We start from the raw sequence: 16,895 nt of genomic DNA, 5'->3' as shown, positions 1-16,895 counted from the left end.
GTGTGCACCTGCCTCTTCTGGCGTCTTCAATAAGGTGTCCATTTCTCCCTGATGCAATGCAGCCTTGACTCATTCCAGGGACTGGAGGCACCACAATGTCCAGCCTTGGGAGTTTGGGGGAAGAGTTACCCCAAGAGACTCCCATCCTGGTGACATCTGTGACCCCGCACGGGGTCCAGCTGAGTGGCCTTTGAACACCCTGGTCAGGTGGAGTGGGATCACTGGGGAGACGGGACCTGGAGCCCAGGCTGTGAGGACACAGCCAGAGGCCATGAGTGCCCAGAAGTGCCATAAACTGTGATTTTGAGACTGATAAGGCCAGGCTAGATAGCTTGCTGGGTGTGTCTTGTTTGCCTTTTTATATTTGAGGCCTATAAAAAATTAGTGAGAAAATAGCAAGATGCCCAGGAGACAGGTGATCTGATTCAGCCAGGGGGTGGGAGGTGGAGGCACCAGTGACTCCCCCTAGCCAGAGACTGGAGGCAGGTGGGTCTGGGGACAAGAGGATGAGGGATAGGGCCACATTTGGAACCTGGTGCACTGAGAGTAAAAGAAGAAAACCTGCTCCGTCAAACCCATGAAATTGGAAATAACACCACTTGGAGGTGTGTGCAGAGGGCGCTGACCCATCTTAAAGAGTGGGTATAATGGCCTGGTGTGGTGGCTCATGCCTGTAATCCCAGCACTTTTCTAGGCCTAGGTGGGAGGATCACCTGAGGTCTGGAGTTCAAGACCAGCCTGGCCAACATGGTGAAACCCTATTTCTACTAAAAGTACAAAAAAATTAGCAGGGTGTGGTGGTGGCACATGCCTGTAATCCCAGCACTTCGCGAGGCTGAAGCGGGTGGATCACCTGAGGTCAGGAGTTTAAGACCAGCCTGGCCAACATGATGAAACCCCATCTCTACTAAAAATACAAAAAATTAGCCGGGCGTGGTGGTGGGTGCATGTAATCTCAGGTCCTGAGGAGGCTGAGGCAGGAGCTTCGCTTGAACCCAGGAGGCGGAGGTTGCAGTGAGGCAAGATTGTGCTATTGTAATCCAGCTTGGGCGACAAGAGCAAAACTCCGTCTCAAAAAAAAAAAAAAAAAAAAGGCAATGATAGGGGCATATGTCACATGCTGTCAGGACCTTCTGAGGCTGTGTCGTGAGCATGTCCATAAATAAAATGTTTTAAATCTATTTTTTGAGACAGAGTCTTGCTCTGTCATCCAGGCTGGAGTGGCGCAATCTCAGCTCACTGCAGCCTCTGCCTCCTGGGTTCAAATGATTCTGTCTCAGTCTCCCGAGTAGCTGGGATTACAGGCACCCACCAACACATCCGGGTAATTTTTTGGATTTTTAGTAGAGATGGGGTTTTGCCATGTTGGCCAGGCTAGTTTCGAACTCCTGACCTCAGGTGAGCTGCCTGCCTCGGCCTCCCAAAGTGCTGGAATTATAGGTGTGGGCCGCTGCACCTGGCCAAAAAATTTTTTTAAAGGTAATGATAGATATTTCGTCATACAGATTGATGAATACATAACAGCATTATGTATATTTACAGGCCCCAAACAGCAAAGACACAAAACCATAAAGGAATGGACACGAATGCAACCGTGCATGGGAGGGCTTGGCGGATGCACTGGGATCCCAGCACAGCCAGGGCAGGGCCCAGGAACCGCACCTTAGTGCACAGAGGCCCAAGGCTCAAAGTCCAGGGCGCTGTGCTCACCCAGGACACAGGAGCAGGCAGTCACCTTATGGGAGCCACGGCCCCAGGTCAGTGGTAAAGCAGGGGAGAGTCTGGTGAAGGGAGGGACCAAGGTAGCAGGGCCAGAGACAGTCGCTGACCAGTGGTGGCCAGGCCAGGCCACATATCCAAGGCCTCTCCTCCAGCCTTTGTTTTGTTAATAACAGCTTTATTGAAATATGGCCAGGTGCAGTGGCTCACGCTTGTAATCCCAGCACTTTGGGAGGTTGAGGCAGGAGGATCACTTGAGGTAAAGAGTTCAAGACCAGCCTGGCCAACATGGCGAAACCCTGTCTCCACTAAAAATACAAAAATTAGCTGGGTATGATGGCCCGTGCCTGTAATCCCAGCTACTTGGGAGGCTGAGGCATGAGAATTTCTTGAACCCGGGAGGCGGAGATTTCAGTGAGCCAAGATCATGCCATTGCACTCCAGCCTGGGTGACAGAGCGAGATTGTGTCTCAAAATAAATAAATAAATAAATAAAAATAAGTAAATAAATAAATATAATTCACATACAATTTGCTCATTTAAAAGGTACAGGTCACTGCTGATGAGTATTTACAAGGTAATACAACCATCACTAAAATCAATTTTAGAACATTTCCATTACCTGTAAAGAAACCCTATACTCATTACCCCTCACTCTCCACACTTCCCTTCCACCTGCCTCGGCCATTAATCTACCTTCTATCTCTGTGGATGTTTTTACAGTTCATCCATGTTGTACATATATATATATATATATATATATATATATATATATTTTTTTTTTTTTTTTTTTTTTTTTTTTTTTTTTTTGACGGAGTCTTGCTCTGTCGCCTAGGCTGGAGTGCAGTGGCACGATCTCGGCTCACTGCAAGGTCTACCTCCTGAGTTCATGCCATTCTCCTGCCTCAGCTTCCAGAGTAGCTGGGACTACAGGCGCCTGCCACCACGGTGGGCTAATTTTTTTTGTATTTTTAGTAGAGACGGGGTTTCACCGTGTTAGGCAGGATGGTCTCAATCTCCTGACCTTGTGATTCACCCCCCTCAGCCTCCCCAAAGTGCTAGGATTACAGGCATGAGTCACCTCGCCTGGCCACATATATTCTTATATAGGTACACCCGAGGTCAGGAGTTCGAGACCAGCCTGGCCAACATGGTGAAACCCCGTCTCTACTAAAAATACAAAAATTAGCCAGGTGTGATAGTGGGCACCTGTAATCCCAGCTACTCGGAAAGCTGAAGCAGGAGAATTGCTTGAACTCAGGAGGCGGAAGTTGCAGTGAGCCAACATCATGCCATTGCACTCCAGCCTGGGCGTCAGAGAAAGACTCCATCTCGAAAAAAATAAAATGGTGAAAATGGTAAGTTTTACATTATGTGTACTTCACCAAAATAAAAGATGAATTTCTAGGATGATTGCCCACTCAGGAGATTAGGGTATCCCAGATGGACCATGACAGTAGGGCTGGAAACAGATGGGTTAGGATCAAGGTGGTCAAAAAGCAGAAATGATGGGATGCAGTGATTGACAGGATGTGGGGTGAGAGGAAGCAGTCTAGAATGACCCCCAGCACCCTGCCTTGTCTGGGGGGATGGGTCCCTGTCATTCGGGTGGAAGCACGAGCAAGGAGCATCCCACGGTGCCTGTGGGGTTTTGTGTTGGGGTCCGGAGGTCATGTTGGAGACTCCTTGGTGAATAGATGGGAGTGGATCTGCTGAAGCAAGGAGGGGAGGGGACCAGGACCGGGGAGCGCCATGTCCTTGATTATAAGGGACAGTCCTAGTCTCTACGTACTGTGCTATCTTCATTGTTGCTGGTGTTTCTGTTCACTTGCAGGATAGCCTTGCTGTGGGATTAGTAATCTGGTCATTCACCAACACTCAAAGGCAGGGCAGCGAACCAGTGACCTCATTTAGACCCTGAGCACAAATAGAACAGCTTCAAAAGGAGTCCATGAAGGAAACTGAGATGGCTCAGCCAGAGAGGCAGGAGGAAAGCAGGGGTCACAGCACCCCAGGGAAGGCGGAGAAAGGGAGACATGGTCCTGTGGAGCCCCAGCTCCAGCTGCACTCGCTGGGAGCCTTCACCTCGCCTGTTGGAGCCTCAGTTTTCTCTCACATGTGAAACGAGGATAATGATCACAGAGCAGAGTGGCTGAGGGCTCAAGATTCAAGTCCAGACTCTGTGAGGAAGGGCGGTGAGACCTTGGGCCAGGGTTTCCTAGGACAGCACTGTGGACATTTGGAGCCACATCACTCTTGGTGGCAGGGACTGTCCCTTCACCCAGAGACAACCCAAAGTGTCCCCAGACATTGCCAAATCCCCCATGATAACCTCTGCCTTACAGAAATCACTCGATTTTTCTGTGCTTTGGTTTCTTCCTCTGTAAGTGCAGATACTAAAACCAACCTCATGGGATGTTAAGAGGGTTAAATAGTATTGTAAATGCAAAGCGCTTGGCATAATAAGGGCTCATTAAATGTTAGTTCACAAAATCAGAGCGAGCAGCCCTGGCAGACTGTTGAGCCCAGCGTCTGGGGTACGGTCGGCGTTCACTCGGTGGCGGCTGTGGTCATGTTTCTCTGAGGCTGGTCTATGTACGGTGATCAAGAGACCAAGGCAGGGGAGAAAGCCTCAGGGGCTACCTCTGGAGGGACTTCTGTCCCCAGGCAGCAACCAGAGGCACTTGGAGGGCTGCACTCCCCACTCAGGGCCTTGCTGATGCTAAGTGGCAGAGGGGATCCCTGCTGGACTCTGCAGCTCCTGTGCTACACGCTTCCTTCCCATCCTGGCAGGACCAAGCTGCTGGGTCTGACTGAGTTTTGGGGCTCTGGGGAGTGGGTTCCTGTGATCGCCATGCACTCCCCACAGGAGCAGGCACACACAGACGTCCCTGGGCTGTCCTCTGGTGACCAAATACCCCTGGTTTGCTGGACTTTCCTAGTTTAGCGCTTCAAGTCCCACGTCCTGGGAAACCTTTCACTCGTAAGAGGTGGATCGCTCGAGTTGTCCTGATTCCAGATTATACAGCCTTCCCCAGGGATGGGCTGGGCCAGCTGCACCTGGGCCCTGAGCTCTCCTTGCTTGGCTCATCTCAGGTGGCACTGGGAGGTGACCTCATTTAGACCCTGAGCAGAAATAGAACAGCAGTGCCAATTAGCAGCTGCTCAGGAGCCAAGGGCATGTGGATCTGCCCCAGCCTCTCCACCGAGGGATGTTTGTGGGATACGGAAAATTCCACGTGTAATCTTCTCCCACGGAGAGGAGGGGTTGTGAGGATGCCTCCTCCCTTGGAGATGCACCCAGTTTTGCTTCTTGCTTGTCCACTGGTCAAGGGTGAGAGCATTTGGGCCGGGAGGCACAGACCCTCAGAGATGCTGATTCACTGGGTTTGAGGCAGGTGGGGTGAGAATCCGCACTTTTTACACCCTCCTCAGGGGGTCTGGATGCAGGTGGTCCTTTCAACACACAGTGAGATACGGTAGGGACCTGCCTTACTCTGTCCCATCCAGGGTCAGGAGCCCAGGCCCTGAATCCACTCTGCACCTGGGCCTGTGTGGTCACCTGCTCACTGGCCCGGCCCCCAGAGGACAGCTGAGAGGCAGATGCCTGGATGCAGCCTGGCACAGAGCCAGTACGACGTCGCTGCTGCTGAGAGCCGGTGTCTGCCTCTGTCCAGTTGAACTCTGGCCTCTTGTATAGGTGCGCACCTGGTGCCAGGAGAGAACGCTGGCAGGGAGCTGAGGGACCTCTGTGGTCAGGCTGCTTCACCAGCCAACCAAGGACCCTGTGCCATTCCCATCCCTTTGCTGGCCCCCGCTTGCCCTGAAAGCAGACATGGGGGTTGTAGGAAGCCAGGTGTCTCTCAGTGTCTGTCCTGGTGATGATGGGACCTGGAACGTGCTTCCCCACCCAAATACCTCCCATATTCAAAGGGAAGCCTGGGTCTCAGCGGTCAGGGCCCAAGCAGCTGGGCTTCGCCGCTGGTGACTGCTTGGGGGTCAGGAAGTGGGGTAGCCTTTCTTGGGACTGCCCCTCTAGCTCCTACAACAGCCTCCTAAGAATCAGGGCTGAGAGGAGAGCCTCCCAGAGGCCACCGCTTCGCTTGTGCCTTCACCCCCTACCATCCCCAAGGTGGCTGCTCTCTTCCCCCAGCATCTCCTGTCCTGTCTCCTTCCTCCCCACTGGGGCTGCTTACCGTCAAGAGTGGAGGGGTGACAGAAACAGCATTGGTTGGGGAGGCGGGGAGCTAGGGTTGAGTCTAGCTCTGTTTTAAATGTATAGCTAGTTTCTAGGCCTCAGTTTGCCCATCCACAAAACGGGAGTATTGGAGGCAGGAACCTAAGGTGCCCACCAGCTCTGATACTCCAAGGCTCCCTGGGCACATCCTGGGCCCCCAGTCACTCAGCCGACTGCCTGCTGCTTTCTCAGTACATTTTGTGACTTCCCCGGGAGCAACATGTAGGAAGGGCCAAGTTTCGAGCTACACAGAGCTTGCTTTGTCTCGTGAAGGAAAAAAAAATCCATGCTTTAATCTTCCTCTGCTTCCAGTAAAGAAACAGCTTGAAGTGGCCTGTCTGTGAGTCACAGTGTTAACTCAGAGCCACAAGAAGAGGTTCACGAGATGCTCCTTGGCCAGGCTGCCGCCATCACTTGGGGGTAAACAGTCCCCCAGTCATGGCTGGCTGCAGCGGCTGAGAGCCAGGGCAGGAATTCCGCAGGGCGAGCTGCAGGATGTTACCCGAAGGAAACACTGTGTTGTGCGTTGCAGTAGAAAAGTGGAATGAGGCTTAGGGGTTGTGAAAACAGATTCCTGAAGCCTTCAAGGAGGACCTGCGGTGGTGCTGGAGGTCTCACCCAACAGGTCTTGCAAGCTGGTCTCAGTGTGGAGTCATCCAGCCTTCTCACCCATTCAATACCGATCCCAGACGCTGGTGGGATGCTTGCATCTCCCTAAGGCAGTTTCCCATGTATTGTCTCATCTGATCTTTAGAAAAACCCTCCTAGGTATGCGGGACAGTGCTGATTACCTCATTTTACAGATGGGAAGATGACCATCAGAGAGGGGCTGGGATGTGTCCAGGTCACATGGAATTGGGGCCATCTGACCCTTGGCCAGCTCTTTGGTTGCACGTGGCATTTCCAGATTTCCAGTGGGTGATGTGATGCTCGTGACTCAGAGGGGTGCCCTGGAGATGAAGGGAGAGGAGGCGTGGGGCAGCTCCGGGGAAACTGCCTCGCAGGGGATGGGGGGAGAGGAGGAGTGGGGCAGCTCCGGGGAAACTGCCTCGCAGGATGTGCGTCAGGGGCTTTCCCAGGCGTCCGGTGGCATCCAGCATGGTATGGGGCTAGGGTCGTGGGGGCAGGGTGTCAGGAGGCTGGCACTCCTGCTGTGGGTGGATGGCATGAGGAAAGGAGGCTTCAGGCATCTTCCTGCGTGGGAGAAACAACGCCTAGTCCCTTAACAAGTCCCTGAATCCTTCGGCTGCCAGCACTCCCCAGCCCATTGTCTGTGCCCACTGGAGCCCGTGTGGGTGGTGACTCCGCCCTGTAGGAGCTCCCCATGGGAGTGGAGGGGAAAGGCCAAGTTCCCCAAAGACAACGTCGGTTTATACTCAGGGAGGAGCCCACGGGAGGGAGCAAGCCCTGGAAGCTGGGGCTGGACAACTCTGGAACCGGGGGTGGGGTGAGGTGTTTGCCTGGGTCTCAAAGCATGCAGTGATTTCAGTGAGTGAGGGTGCAGGGTGGGGGATGGCTCCCAGGCAGAGGGCACCAGCAACAGGCATCCTGGAATGTGTTGAGGGACGGAGTACCTGGCAGTGGCAAAAGAGCCCCCAACCTGGAGAGGCCTTGGGCACCAGAGCGAGGAGTCCACCGTTTCCCGCAGACACAGGGAGCCCCTGATGGCTCTTGAGCATTTTATGATGGGGGGTGCTGGGCGGGCAGCAATCACTGGGAAGGGCCATAGGGAGAGGCCGGCGGGGGGCCAGGGCCCCCTCTCTTGGCTCCAACAGCCCCGCTGTGTCATGGGCAGGATGCCTGGCAGGTCCGACTCCAGGCGTGGCTGAGGCCAGAAGCCTCGGAAGAGTCTGGGGTCAGTGGCTGACAGGAGTGAACGAGGACACGAGGAAACGGGGCAGGGCGTGGAGGGTGTGGCATGCACTCCCACAGGTCCCAACAGGTGCCCAGTCTGCCACACACACCTGGACGTGGCCTGGTGCCTGAGAGCTGTCCCTGCTAGGACCTGGGGTGCAGCCCAGCTCCGATAGCTCTGGGAGTGAATCCTGGGCTAACAGCCACATGTCCTCTTTCAGGGTTCAGCTGCTCAGCTGGGGCTTAAACCAAAAGGTCATCAGCTCCCGTTCAGCCTCCCTCTCCCCTGCTTCCTCCCTCCTCCTCCCTCCTTCTCCAGCTCTTCTTCTTCCTCCCTCTCCTCCTCGGGCTCCCTCCTCCTCCCTCTCCTCCTCAGGCTCCCTCCCTTGATCTTTAGAAGAATCCTGGGAGAGGGGCAGGACAGTGGCAGTTATCTCCATCTCACACAGGGGGAAGGTGAGGCCCAGAGAGGGGCTGGGACTCACCCAGGCCACTTTCCCCGCTCCCGTCCTCCCGTGCCCTACCACATCACATTCTGTACTGGGATCAGTATACATGTGAGCCTTGGGCCCTCCCAAGTGGAGCTGCTTTTCCTAGAACTGCCATCAACATTTATAAACTACGTGGCCCATCTGGGAGCAAAGCCTCCTCCTTTGGTAATGGCCCCTGCCACAGTGAGGCCTGATCCTTTGCAGGCCATTGCGGTCCGCAGGCTTGACTCTGCCCTCTGGTAACAGAGCTGGAAGGCCCATGAAGGATCAAGAGGGTTCCAGGCCCTGGGGCCCCATCTCCCCACTTCCCTCAGATCACATCCAGTGCACTTGCCAAGTATGTCATCAACAACTAAGTGAGGACCCAGAGAAGCTCTGTTGGGAAGGTGGGGGGCTATGACCTACTGGAAATCCCATAGCCAGAGTGATGGGGATGAGGGTGAGGTGCTGGTTTGAGACACAGCCTTGCTGCAGGGACTCACAGAGCCAAGGACAGAGCAGAGCAGGCGTGGTAGGCGGTGTGAGGGCCCGGCCCTGGCAGCTGGGAGGGTGCCTGGATGATGGTCCCCCTGCTGGAGACCCCCTCTCTTGCCTGTCTCAGTTGGCCTGGGCTTTGTCCCCACTAACCAACAGCCTCCACACATTGCTTGACACTCACAGTGGGGAGGTGTCCGGTCTTGGGCTCCATGGCTGCCCTATGCTAGGGGCACCAAGAGATATGTGGCGATCAAGGACCTGGGGGATTTCTGTGCAGGTGGCTGAGGCCCGGCTCGCTTGGGGCTCCCAGAACACTGTGCAGGCATCTCATGTCAATTACGGATGCATTCTTATTGACCAGGCACCATTCCAAGCAGCCTATATGTCCATTAGTTCTGGCCACAGCTTATTCTTGGTGAAAGGCTGTGGGTGGCTGCAGCCTTAGCTTCTCTCTGTGCCATCCAGAGATGGTAGTGACTGCTGTGGCAAGGGTGGGGTGGCCTGCACAGCACTGCCCCTCCCCGGGAAGGTCCTGGCATCCTGGAGGTCCACATGGGCTGGGGCCAGGCGTTTTTCCCGCAGGAAGGCTGCCCTCACCTTCCCCACCAGGAGACATGGGAGGTCCTGGATCTAAGCTGAGGCCCCTGCAGTTGTAGAGGCCACTCTGATAGGGAGGGGATGCCCCTAGGTTCTGCCAGCACAGCCTGCTTGGCACAGTGTGGTACTGGATGGAAAGAGGAGAGACCAGGGGATCTCCCCCTGCAAAACACCACAAATGCCTTGCTTCTCTGGACCTCAGTTTCCCCAATCCTAAAACAAGAGACTCAGAGGCAGGCACCAGGAACACTTTAATTTTGCGCCTTGGGCCTTCCCAAGTGGAGACTGCCTAAGGGTCAAAATGCATGAAGGGAGAGGGGTGTGGGAAGCCGGGGTAACCGGTAATCTGCTTCAGTGGATACGCACAGGGGTTACCACACCCAGGTGTGGCCCTTGAGGGCTCCCTGGCTTAGCGCAGTCCCTCACCCCTCTGGCCCTGGCCCCTGCCCTCAGGCCCCGAGTACCCCTGGGCCAACCCTGGGTCCCGTGCCTCCCCCACTCCCATACCCGGGCCCCGCTCTTGCTCCCCGCAAGTCCTGCCCCATGCCCTGCCCCAAGTCTCTGCTTCAGTGAGGACGGGTCCTTCTCCTCAGTGACAGAGGGGAGGGAGATGTGGCAGGAGTTCCTTGGAAGGTGCCGTAGGGCATGACTTCATGCCAGCTGTGGCTTGGTCCCTTGGGTAGGGGAGTGGGGGGAGGCTTGGGATCCATTGCCAGGAAGCTTAACTCCTCCAGAACGGCATGTCCCCCCACCCCTTGCAGCGTCCCCAGGAGACCTGGGTGGGCAGCCACCATCCCTCCTTTGGAAGAACCAGTGTCATCCGAAGGTGGTCAGGAAGCGGGAGGATGACACCGAGTGGCCAGTACAGACCCTATGGAGCCAGATTCCCAAATTTTATTTTTGTTTGGATCGCTAAGCATCAGTACTATAAACAGCAGCTAGCCCTGCCTGGATTCTGTCATGCGCCCAGGTTCATGCCCCATTGCACTGAGCCCTCTCCCAACAGGTGAGGAAACAGGCTCAGCTGAGAAGCCTGCCCAGATGTGCACAGCAGGATTGAAATCCATGTCTGCCTGGTTCCAAAGTCAGGGGTTCACCCACCTTCCCACTCGGCCCGACCCACGGTCTCTTAGGATTGGGGAAACTGAGGCCCAGAGAAAAGAGGTGTTTGCAGTGTCTCAAAATAAGAGACCACCCGCCCCCACCCCGGTCTCTCTTTCCATCCAGTGCCACACTGTGCCAGGCAGGCCATGCCACCAGAACCCAGGAGCATCCCCTCCCCATCAGACTGGCCTTCTGCAACTGTAGGGGGCTCAGCTTGGAACCAGGATGCCAAACTGTGCACAATGCCAGCACGAGCATGGCGCCAGCATCTTGCCTGCCTTCTCCCCTCACCCTCAGGGTGTCCATGCCTGGGATGCCACACGGGCAGGCCCTTTAGTGCCAGCCTCCCCACACCATGTGCCTCTTGCCAAAAGTGCCATTCAGGTTGGTGGCCCCACCACACTTTCCATCCTGGCCCCCAGGCTGTGATGTCATAAGGGCACAGAGTTCCCAGGTCTGTGTCCCCAGTTCCTAGCATGAGAGGCCCAGTCAGATACCTGGAGATACCTGCTCTCTGGGCCACTTTCTCTGCTGGTGTTAAGTGACAGACCAGCTCCTTCATTCACTCTAGCAGCTGCAGGAAGTCCAGGGATGATACAGCACCATGGGGCCATGGGGCATTCCGGTTGCCACTCCAGGCCAGGCTTCACGTCACTTACAGACTCACTCCCTCCTCTGCATTCTGTCATATTTGCTCAGAGATTGTGGTTTACAAAGTGCCTTCCAGTCCATTGTCTCAGGGGATTCCAATCATGACTGGGAAACACACAGGACAGGTGTCCTCATCTCCATTTTACGGGTGGGAAAACGGAGGCTGGCTGTGTTTACAGCACAGTGTAATCAGTCACAGGAGACGTGAGGCCAGGACACAGCTTGCAGACAGCCAGTCTGGGCACACTCTGACATCTGCTGTCCTCTCTCTATCCCGCCTGAGTCACGGTGGGTTGGACTGGCCATGAGTCATGGCTGACTGTGGCTCCTGCACATTTACCAAGGGTGGGGGTGGGGACCCACGTGCTGCAAAGGACCACGGGAGGAAATGCCGCAGCTGGTTGTGTTTCCAATTAGCAGTGGGACTGTGGCCAGGGCCTGGCAAGGTGAAGTGGACAGTGAATGGGCTGTGGGGTCAGCAGCTGGACTCCAAACCCTGTTCACTTCACTATAGCTGGGGGACTTTGCCTCTCGAAGCCCCTACTTTCTCATCTTTAAAGCAGAAATGATACCCACTGTGTGTGCCATTCCCCGCTGCCCCCACTGCCACCAGGCACCTGGTGAGGGGGAATGGGGAGGATGCTGAGGATGCTGGAATTTGCTGAGCTTGAGAGGTGGAGGGTTGCAGATGCACACGGGAAAGGGACTGAGGCCTGAGGGTGAGGTCTGGGGAGGAGGTCTGCAGGAGCACAGCAGAGGATCGAAGGCAACGGAAGGGGCTGAGGGTGGCTGTGAAGGGCGCGATGCATCTCAAGGGTGCATTTAGGAAGTTTGTTTGCATGAGTCGTGGCAGAACGGCCCTCCACTGTCTACCCTGAAAGCCTCCAAAAATCAGTCTCATTCTTCAAAGCATTTGGATTTGCATTTGTTGTTTTTCCTGGATGTGAAAATAATTATCATTTTTTGGGGGGTGAGGGTGTCCTTTAATTTTTAAAAATTTCTTATTTTTTTGCATCTAAGAAAGCATTTGGGCCAGGTGCAGTGGCTCATGCCTGTAATCCCAATGCTGGCCAGGCATGGTGGGGCATGCCTGTAATCCCAGCTACTTGGGAGGCTGAAGCAGGAGAATTGCTTGAACCTGAGAGGCAGAGGTTGCAGTGAGCTGAGATCATGCCACTGCACTCCAGCCTGGGTGACAGAGTGAGACTCCATCTCAAAAAAAAAAAAAAGAAAAAAAAAATCCTAAAGCTCTAACATAATCCTTGACTCCACGTCTTGGATCCTGGTGCAAGGGGTGGCATCCCAAGGCCTTGGGCAGTCCTGCTCCTGTGGCTGCTCTCACGGGTTGGGGTGGAGTGCCTGCAGCTTTTCCAGGTGTAGGGTACAGCTACCATTCTCGGGTCTGGAGGGTGCAGTCCCCTTCCCACAGCTCCACTAGGCAGCGCCTTAGTGTGAACTCTGTGTGGGCCTCTAACCCCACATTTCCCCTCCATACTACCCTGGTAGAGGTTCTCTGTGGGGGCTCTGGCCCTGAAGCAGGCTTCTGCCTGGGCGCTCAGGCTTTCTCATACATCCTCTGAAATCTAGGTGGAAGCTACCACCTTTACTCTTGCATTCTGTATGCCCACAGGGTTAACACCATGTGGAAGCCACTAAGGCTTATGGCTTGTATCCGCCAGAGTGGTAGCCCAAGCTGTACCTGGGGCCTTTGAGCTATAGCTGGAGCTGGAGCAGTCGTTATGTGGGGAGCAATATCCATAGGCTGAGGAGTGTCCTGGGCCTGGCCCCTGTAACCATTCTTTCCTCCTAGGCCTCTGGGCCTATAATGGGAGGGGCTGTCTCCAAGATCTCTGAAATGCCTTTGAGGCGTTTGTTCCATTGTCTTGGATATTAGCACTTGGATCCCTTTTAGTCATGCGAATCTCTCTAGCTAGTGGTTGCTCCCCAGCCTGCTTGGATTCTTTCCCTGCCACATGGCAAGGCTGCAAATTTTCCAAACTTTCATGCTCTGCTTCCCTTTTAAATATGAGCTCCAACTTTCCTTTGTTCCAGTATCTGATCATTGGCTGTGACAAGCAGGCAGGCCACCTCTTGAATGCTTTGCCATTTAGAAATTTCTTTTGCCAGATACTCTAGGTCATTACTCTTAAGGTGCCTTTACAGCAATGCCTCACTTCTTGGTACCAGTTTTCTGTGTTAGGCTATTTTTGTGATGCTTATAAAGGAATACCTGAGGATGGGTAATTTATAAAGAAAAGATGTTGAACTCGCTCATGGTTGTGCAGGATGTACAGGAAGTGTAGTGTTGGTCTCTGCTAGGTTTCTGGTGAGGCCTCAGGGAGCTTTTACTCATGGTGGAAGGCGAGGTGGGAGCAGGCATGTCACATGGTGACAGCAGGAGCTAGAGAACTGTATTTCTTTTGAAAATATATTATTTGATTTATTTAAATATATAGTTTAAAATAAGCTTGAAAAATATATACTTGGTTTAAAAAATCACACCCATTTCCTATTGGGGTTTTTTACTTCCTTATTTGTAAGATTCCCATATATTAACTCTTTGTCAGATATAGCACACATATTTTGTCCAATTAAAAAAAATTTCTTTTGACAAACAAGTGAACATTTTAACTTGTCAAATCCACCAGTTTCTCTGAACATGGCCTTTGGTGGTATAGTGGATATTGGGATTGTTTCTGGTATCCATTCTAGCCCTCCCTTGTTGGGCAGCAGCTGCAAAATTTGGAAGGATTGACTCTCAATGCCAGCTACAAGGGAGCATCTACCAGTTGACAGGTCCCCAAATGATACTGGATGACCTAGCTCTTCCCACTCTTGGTTACAATTTTTGGGCAAAATATACAGAGGATGCAACATTCTGAGATAAGGTGGAACTGTCCCAAACAGCTCAGGCTTTGTGCTCATCTCCCCTAGATCAGGATGTCCTGCGCTGTAGCCCAGCGGACCCAGTTACATCTGGGTTATAGAACCCAGAGTGGAGTGCTTTTAAAGTCCCTCCTCAGCTGTGGTGTGAAGTGGGGGCACCTGCAGACAGCACTCCAGTGCCCTGGGGAGCTTTCCTGAATGCTGGTGGACTGGCTCGCCATGGACCCCAGGCTTGGGTTGATGTTTGGGGCCTCTGTGAATAATAACGTTGCTTTGTCTGACGTGTTGTGCACGTATTCTGTTTTACCAGACTAGACATGAAGAATGCAGGGGGTGGAGGTACGACTGCTGCAGCAGCTAGATCAGCTTTGAGCCCCTGCCAGAGTCAAGAAAACTTGCAGAACTCTGGCTGCTGGGTTTGTGCAAAGCCTCCTGGCAGCCTTAGGAAACTCAGCAGAAATTGGTGAGGTGTGTAAGAGTGCTCTCCTGGAATTGGTAAGCCATGTGTAGTGCTCCCCTCCCAGGGACTGACATTAGTTCACAGTATTTCTGCACTTTAGCATCCTGACTAGAGGTAAGCACATGATCTCAGGGGCCCAACAGAGGCATCCCGTGACCTCAAGGAGAAGTTGTCCTTGGCACAGACTTAAGAGACTGACAGAAGGAGACAGGCCCTTGAGTCATGGTTGAGCTGCTGTATCAGCCCTTCTCCAAACTGAGCTACTTCTGGGTTTTTTCATTAACCAACCAATTCCTTTTATAGTATCAGCTAATTTGAGTTGAACTTTGTCATTCTTGCAACCAACAGCACCCTAACTCATCCTGACGTAGTGTCAGGAAATGGCATGTTGCTAGTGACAGACCCTATAGTATCAAAATGGCTGAAAGGAGTTGGGGAAGAGGGCAGTGAAGAGGATGCCTGCCTCTCGCGGTGCAAAACTGGGGACCTTTGCTATTTGCCATCAATTATTGTGGTAGACTAATAATGAACCCCTGAAGATATACCAGGTCTTAATCCTGGGACCTGCAAATGCTACCTTAAATGGCCAAAGGGAGTTTGCAGGTGTGATTGAGCTAAGGGCTGGGTGATGGGGAGATCAGCCTGGATTGGATTATCCAGTGGGCCTGATGCGAGGTCAGAGGGATCCAGGAGGAGCTGGAAGGAGAGAAAATGATGTGATGATGGCAGTAGAGATTACAGTGATCGGCTTTCCAGACAGAGGAAGGGCGTAGGCCAAGGAATGTAAGTGACCTTTAGAAGCTGAAAAAGAAACTGACTCTCCCCTAGAACCTCCAGAAGGGAGTGCCTTGCTGACACTTTGACTTTAGAGCAGTGAAGTCGACTTTGGACTTCTGACCACCAGGACTGCAGGAGGGTAAATGTGTCTTGTTTTTAGCCACTAAGTCTGCAGCATTCCACCAACAGCAGCCTTAGGAAACCAATACGGATAGGACGGTCAGCTTTTTACTTTGGGGCACAGGCTTGGTGCCTATGGAGAGTGCAGCACCAGGAAACTTAGCAGGGAGAACCCACCATGTGCGAGTGTGGCAGCTCACTCAGTAAGGTCCTGTGAGAGATATTCTAGGCCTGGAGCAGGCAATCTGAAAAAGGAGAAGGCGGAAAACACTTTCCAAGGAACCCAACTGGCATTGCGAATCCTGCCATCCTGAAATACTATTGCCATATATATATATATAATTTTTTTTTTTTTTGATGCAGGGTCTCTGTTGTCTAGGCTGGAGTGCAGCTGCGTGATCCTAGCTCACTGCTGCCTTGAACTTCTGGGCTCAAGTGATCCTCCTGCCTCAGTCTCCCAAGTAGCTAGGACTAAGAGTGTTCACCACCATGTCTGGCTAATTAAAAAAAAGTTTTGTAGAGACGGGGTCTCCCTGTGTTGCCCAGGCTAGTGTTGATCTCCCGGTCTCAAGCGATCCTCTCACCTCAGCCTCCCAAAGTACGGTGATTATAGGTGTGAGCCACTGTGCCTGACCTGCTGCACTTGTTTGCCTTTCCCCACAACAGTTCAATGTAGCTCAGTGCATAGCACAGTTCAAGCTCAGTAATGATACTTGAATGTATTATGAAACGCTTTATACATGTAAAGACTCATAAAGAATACAACACGCACCTGAATATAGCCCATCTGCCTTAGGAAACAAAGCATAATAGCACAATTGATCTCCTATGAATGAATTCCTTCCTGATCACAGTCCCCACCCATACTTATAGGCAACCACTCTCCTGAATTTATCTTTTCCATTCTGTTTTTTTTGAGATAGGGTTTTGCACTATCATCAAGGCTGGAGTGCAGTGACATGATCATAGCTTGCTACAGCCTCAAACTCCTGGGCTCAAGAGATCCTCCTGCCTCAGCCTCCTAAAGTGCTGCGATTACAGGCATGAGCCACCACACCTGGCCATATTCTCATCCTTTAAAACAAAATAGTACTAAATGGTATCATACCATGTGAATTCATATTCAACTTTTTCTCATTCAGCACTGTGGAGCCAGGTGCAATAGTGCTCGCATCTGTTCTTAGCTACTCAGGAAGCTGAGGTGGATCACTCGAGCCCAGGATTTTGCAGCCAGCCTGGGCAACGTAGTAAGCCTCATTTCAAAAACCACCCCACAGTTTGTGAAATTCATTTATGTTGATGTATGTAATCGTTGTTACTAATTTATGGTATTCTACTACGTAACTGTGTAAGTTATCGATTCTGCCACAGATGGCATTTTGGTTGCTTCTTCCCCAGACCCCAACTACCACTAGGAGCAACGCTGCACTGAACATTCTTGTCTCTGCACACGGAGGCAAGGTACTCTAGAGCACATACCAAGAGTGGAATTGCTAAGTTATAGAGTATTTTTGCTAGAAAT

General features: G+C 52.7%; 1 protein-coding gene across 1 annotated transcript in view; it reads right to left on the bottom strand.

The window, feature by feature from the left end:
* The window catches only part of CERK (ceramide kinase), a 79,113-nt gene that overhangs the window by 60,278 nt on the left and 1,940 nt on the right, over nucleotides 1–16,895 (bottom strand). The window lies entirely within an intron of this gene.

The sequence above is a fragment of the Macaca fascicularis genome, chromosome 10, assembly GCF_037993035.2.
Source record: "Macaca fascicularis isolate 582-1 chromosome 10, T2T-MFA8v1.1".
Taxonomy (NCBI): Eukaryota; Metazoa; Chordata; class Mammalia; order Primates; family Cercopithecidae; genus Macaca; species Macaca fascicularis.
Note: the sequence above shows the minus strand (reverse complement) of the source record. Positions and strands in the feature narration are given on the sequence as shown.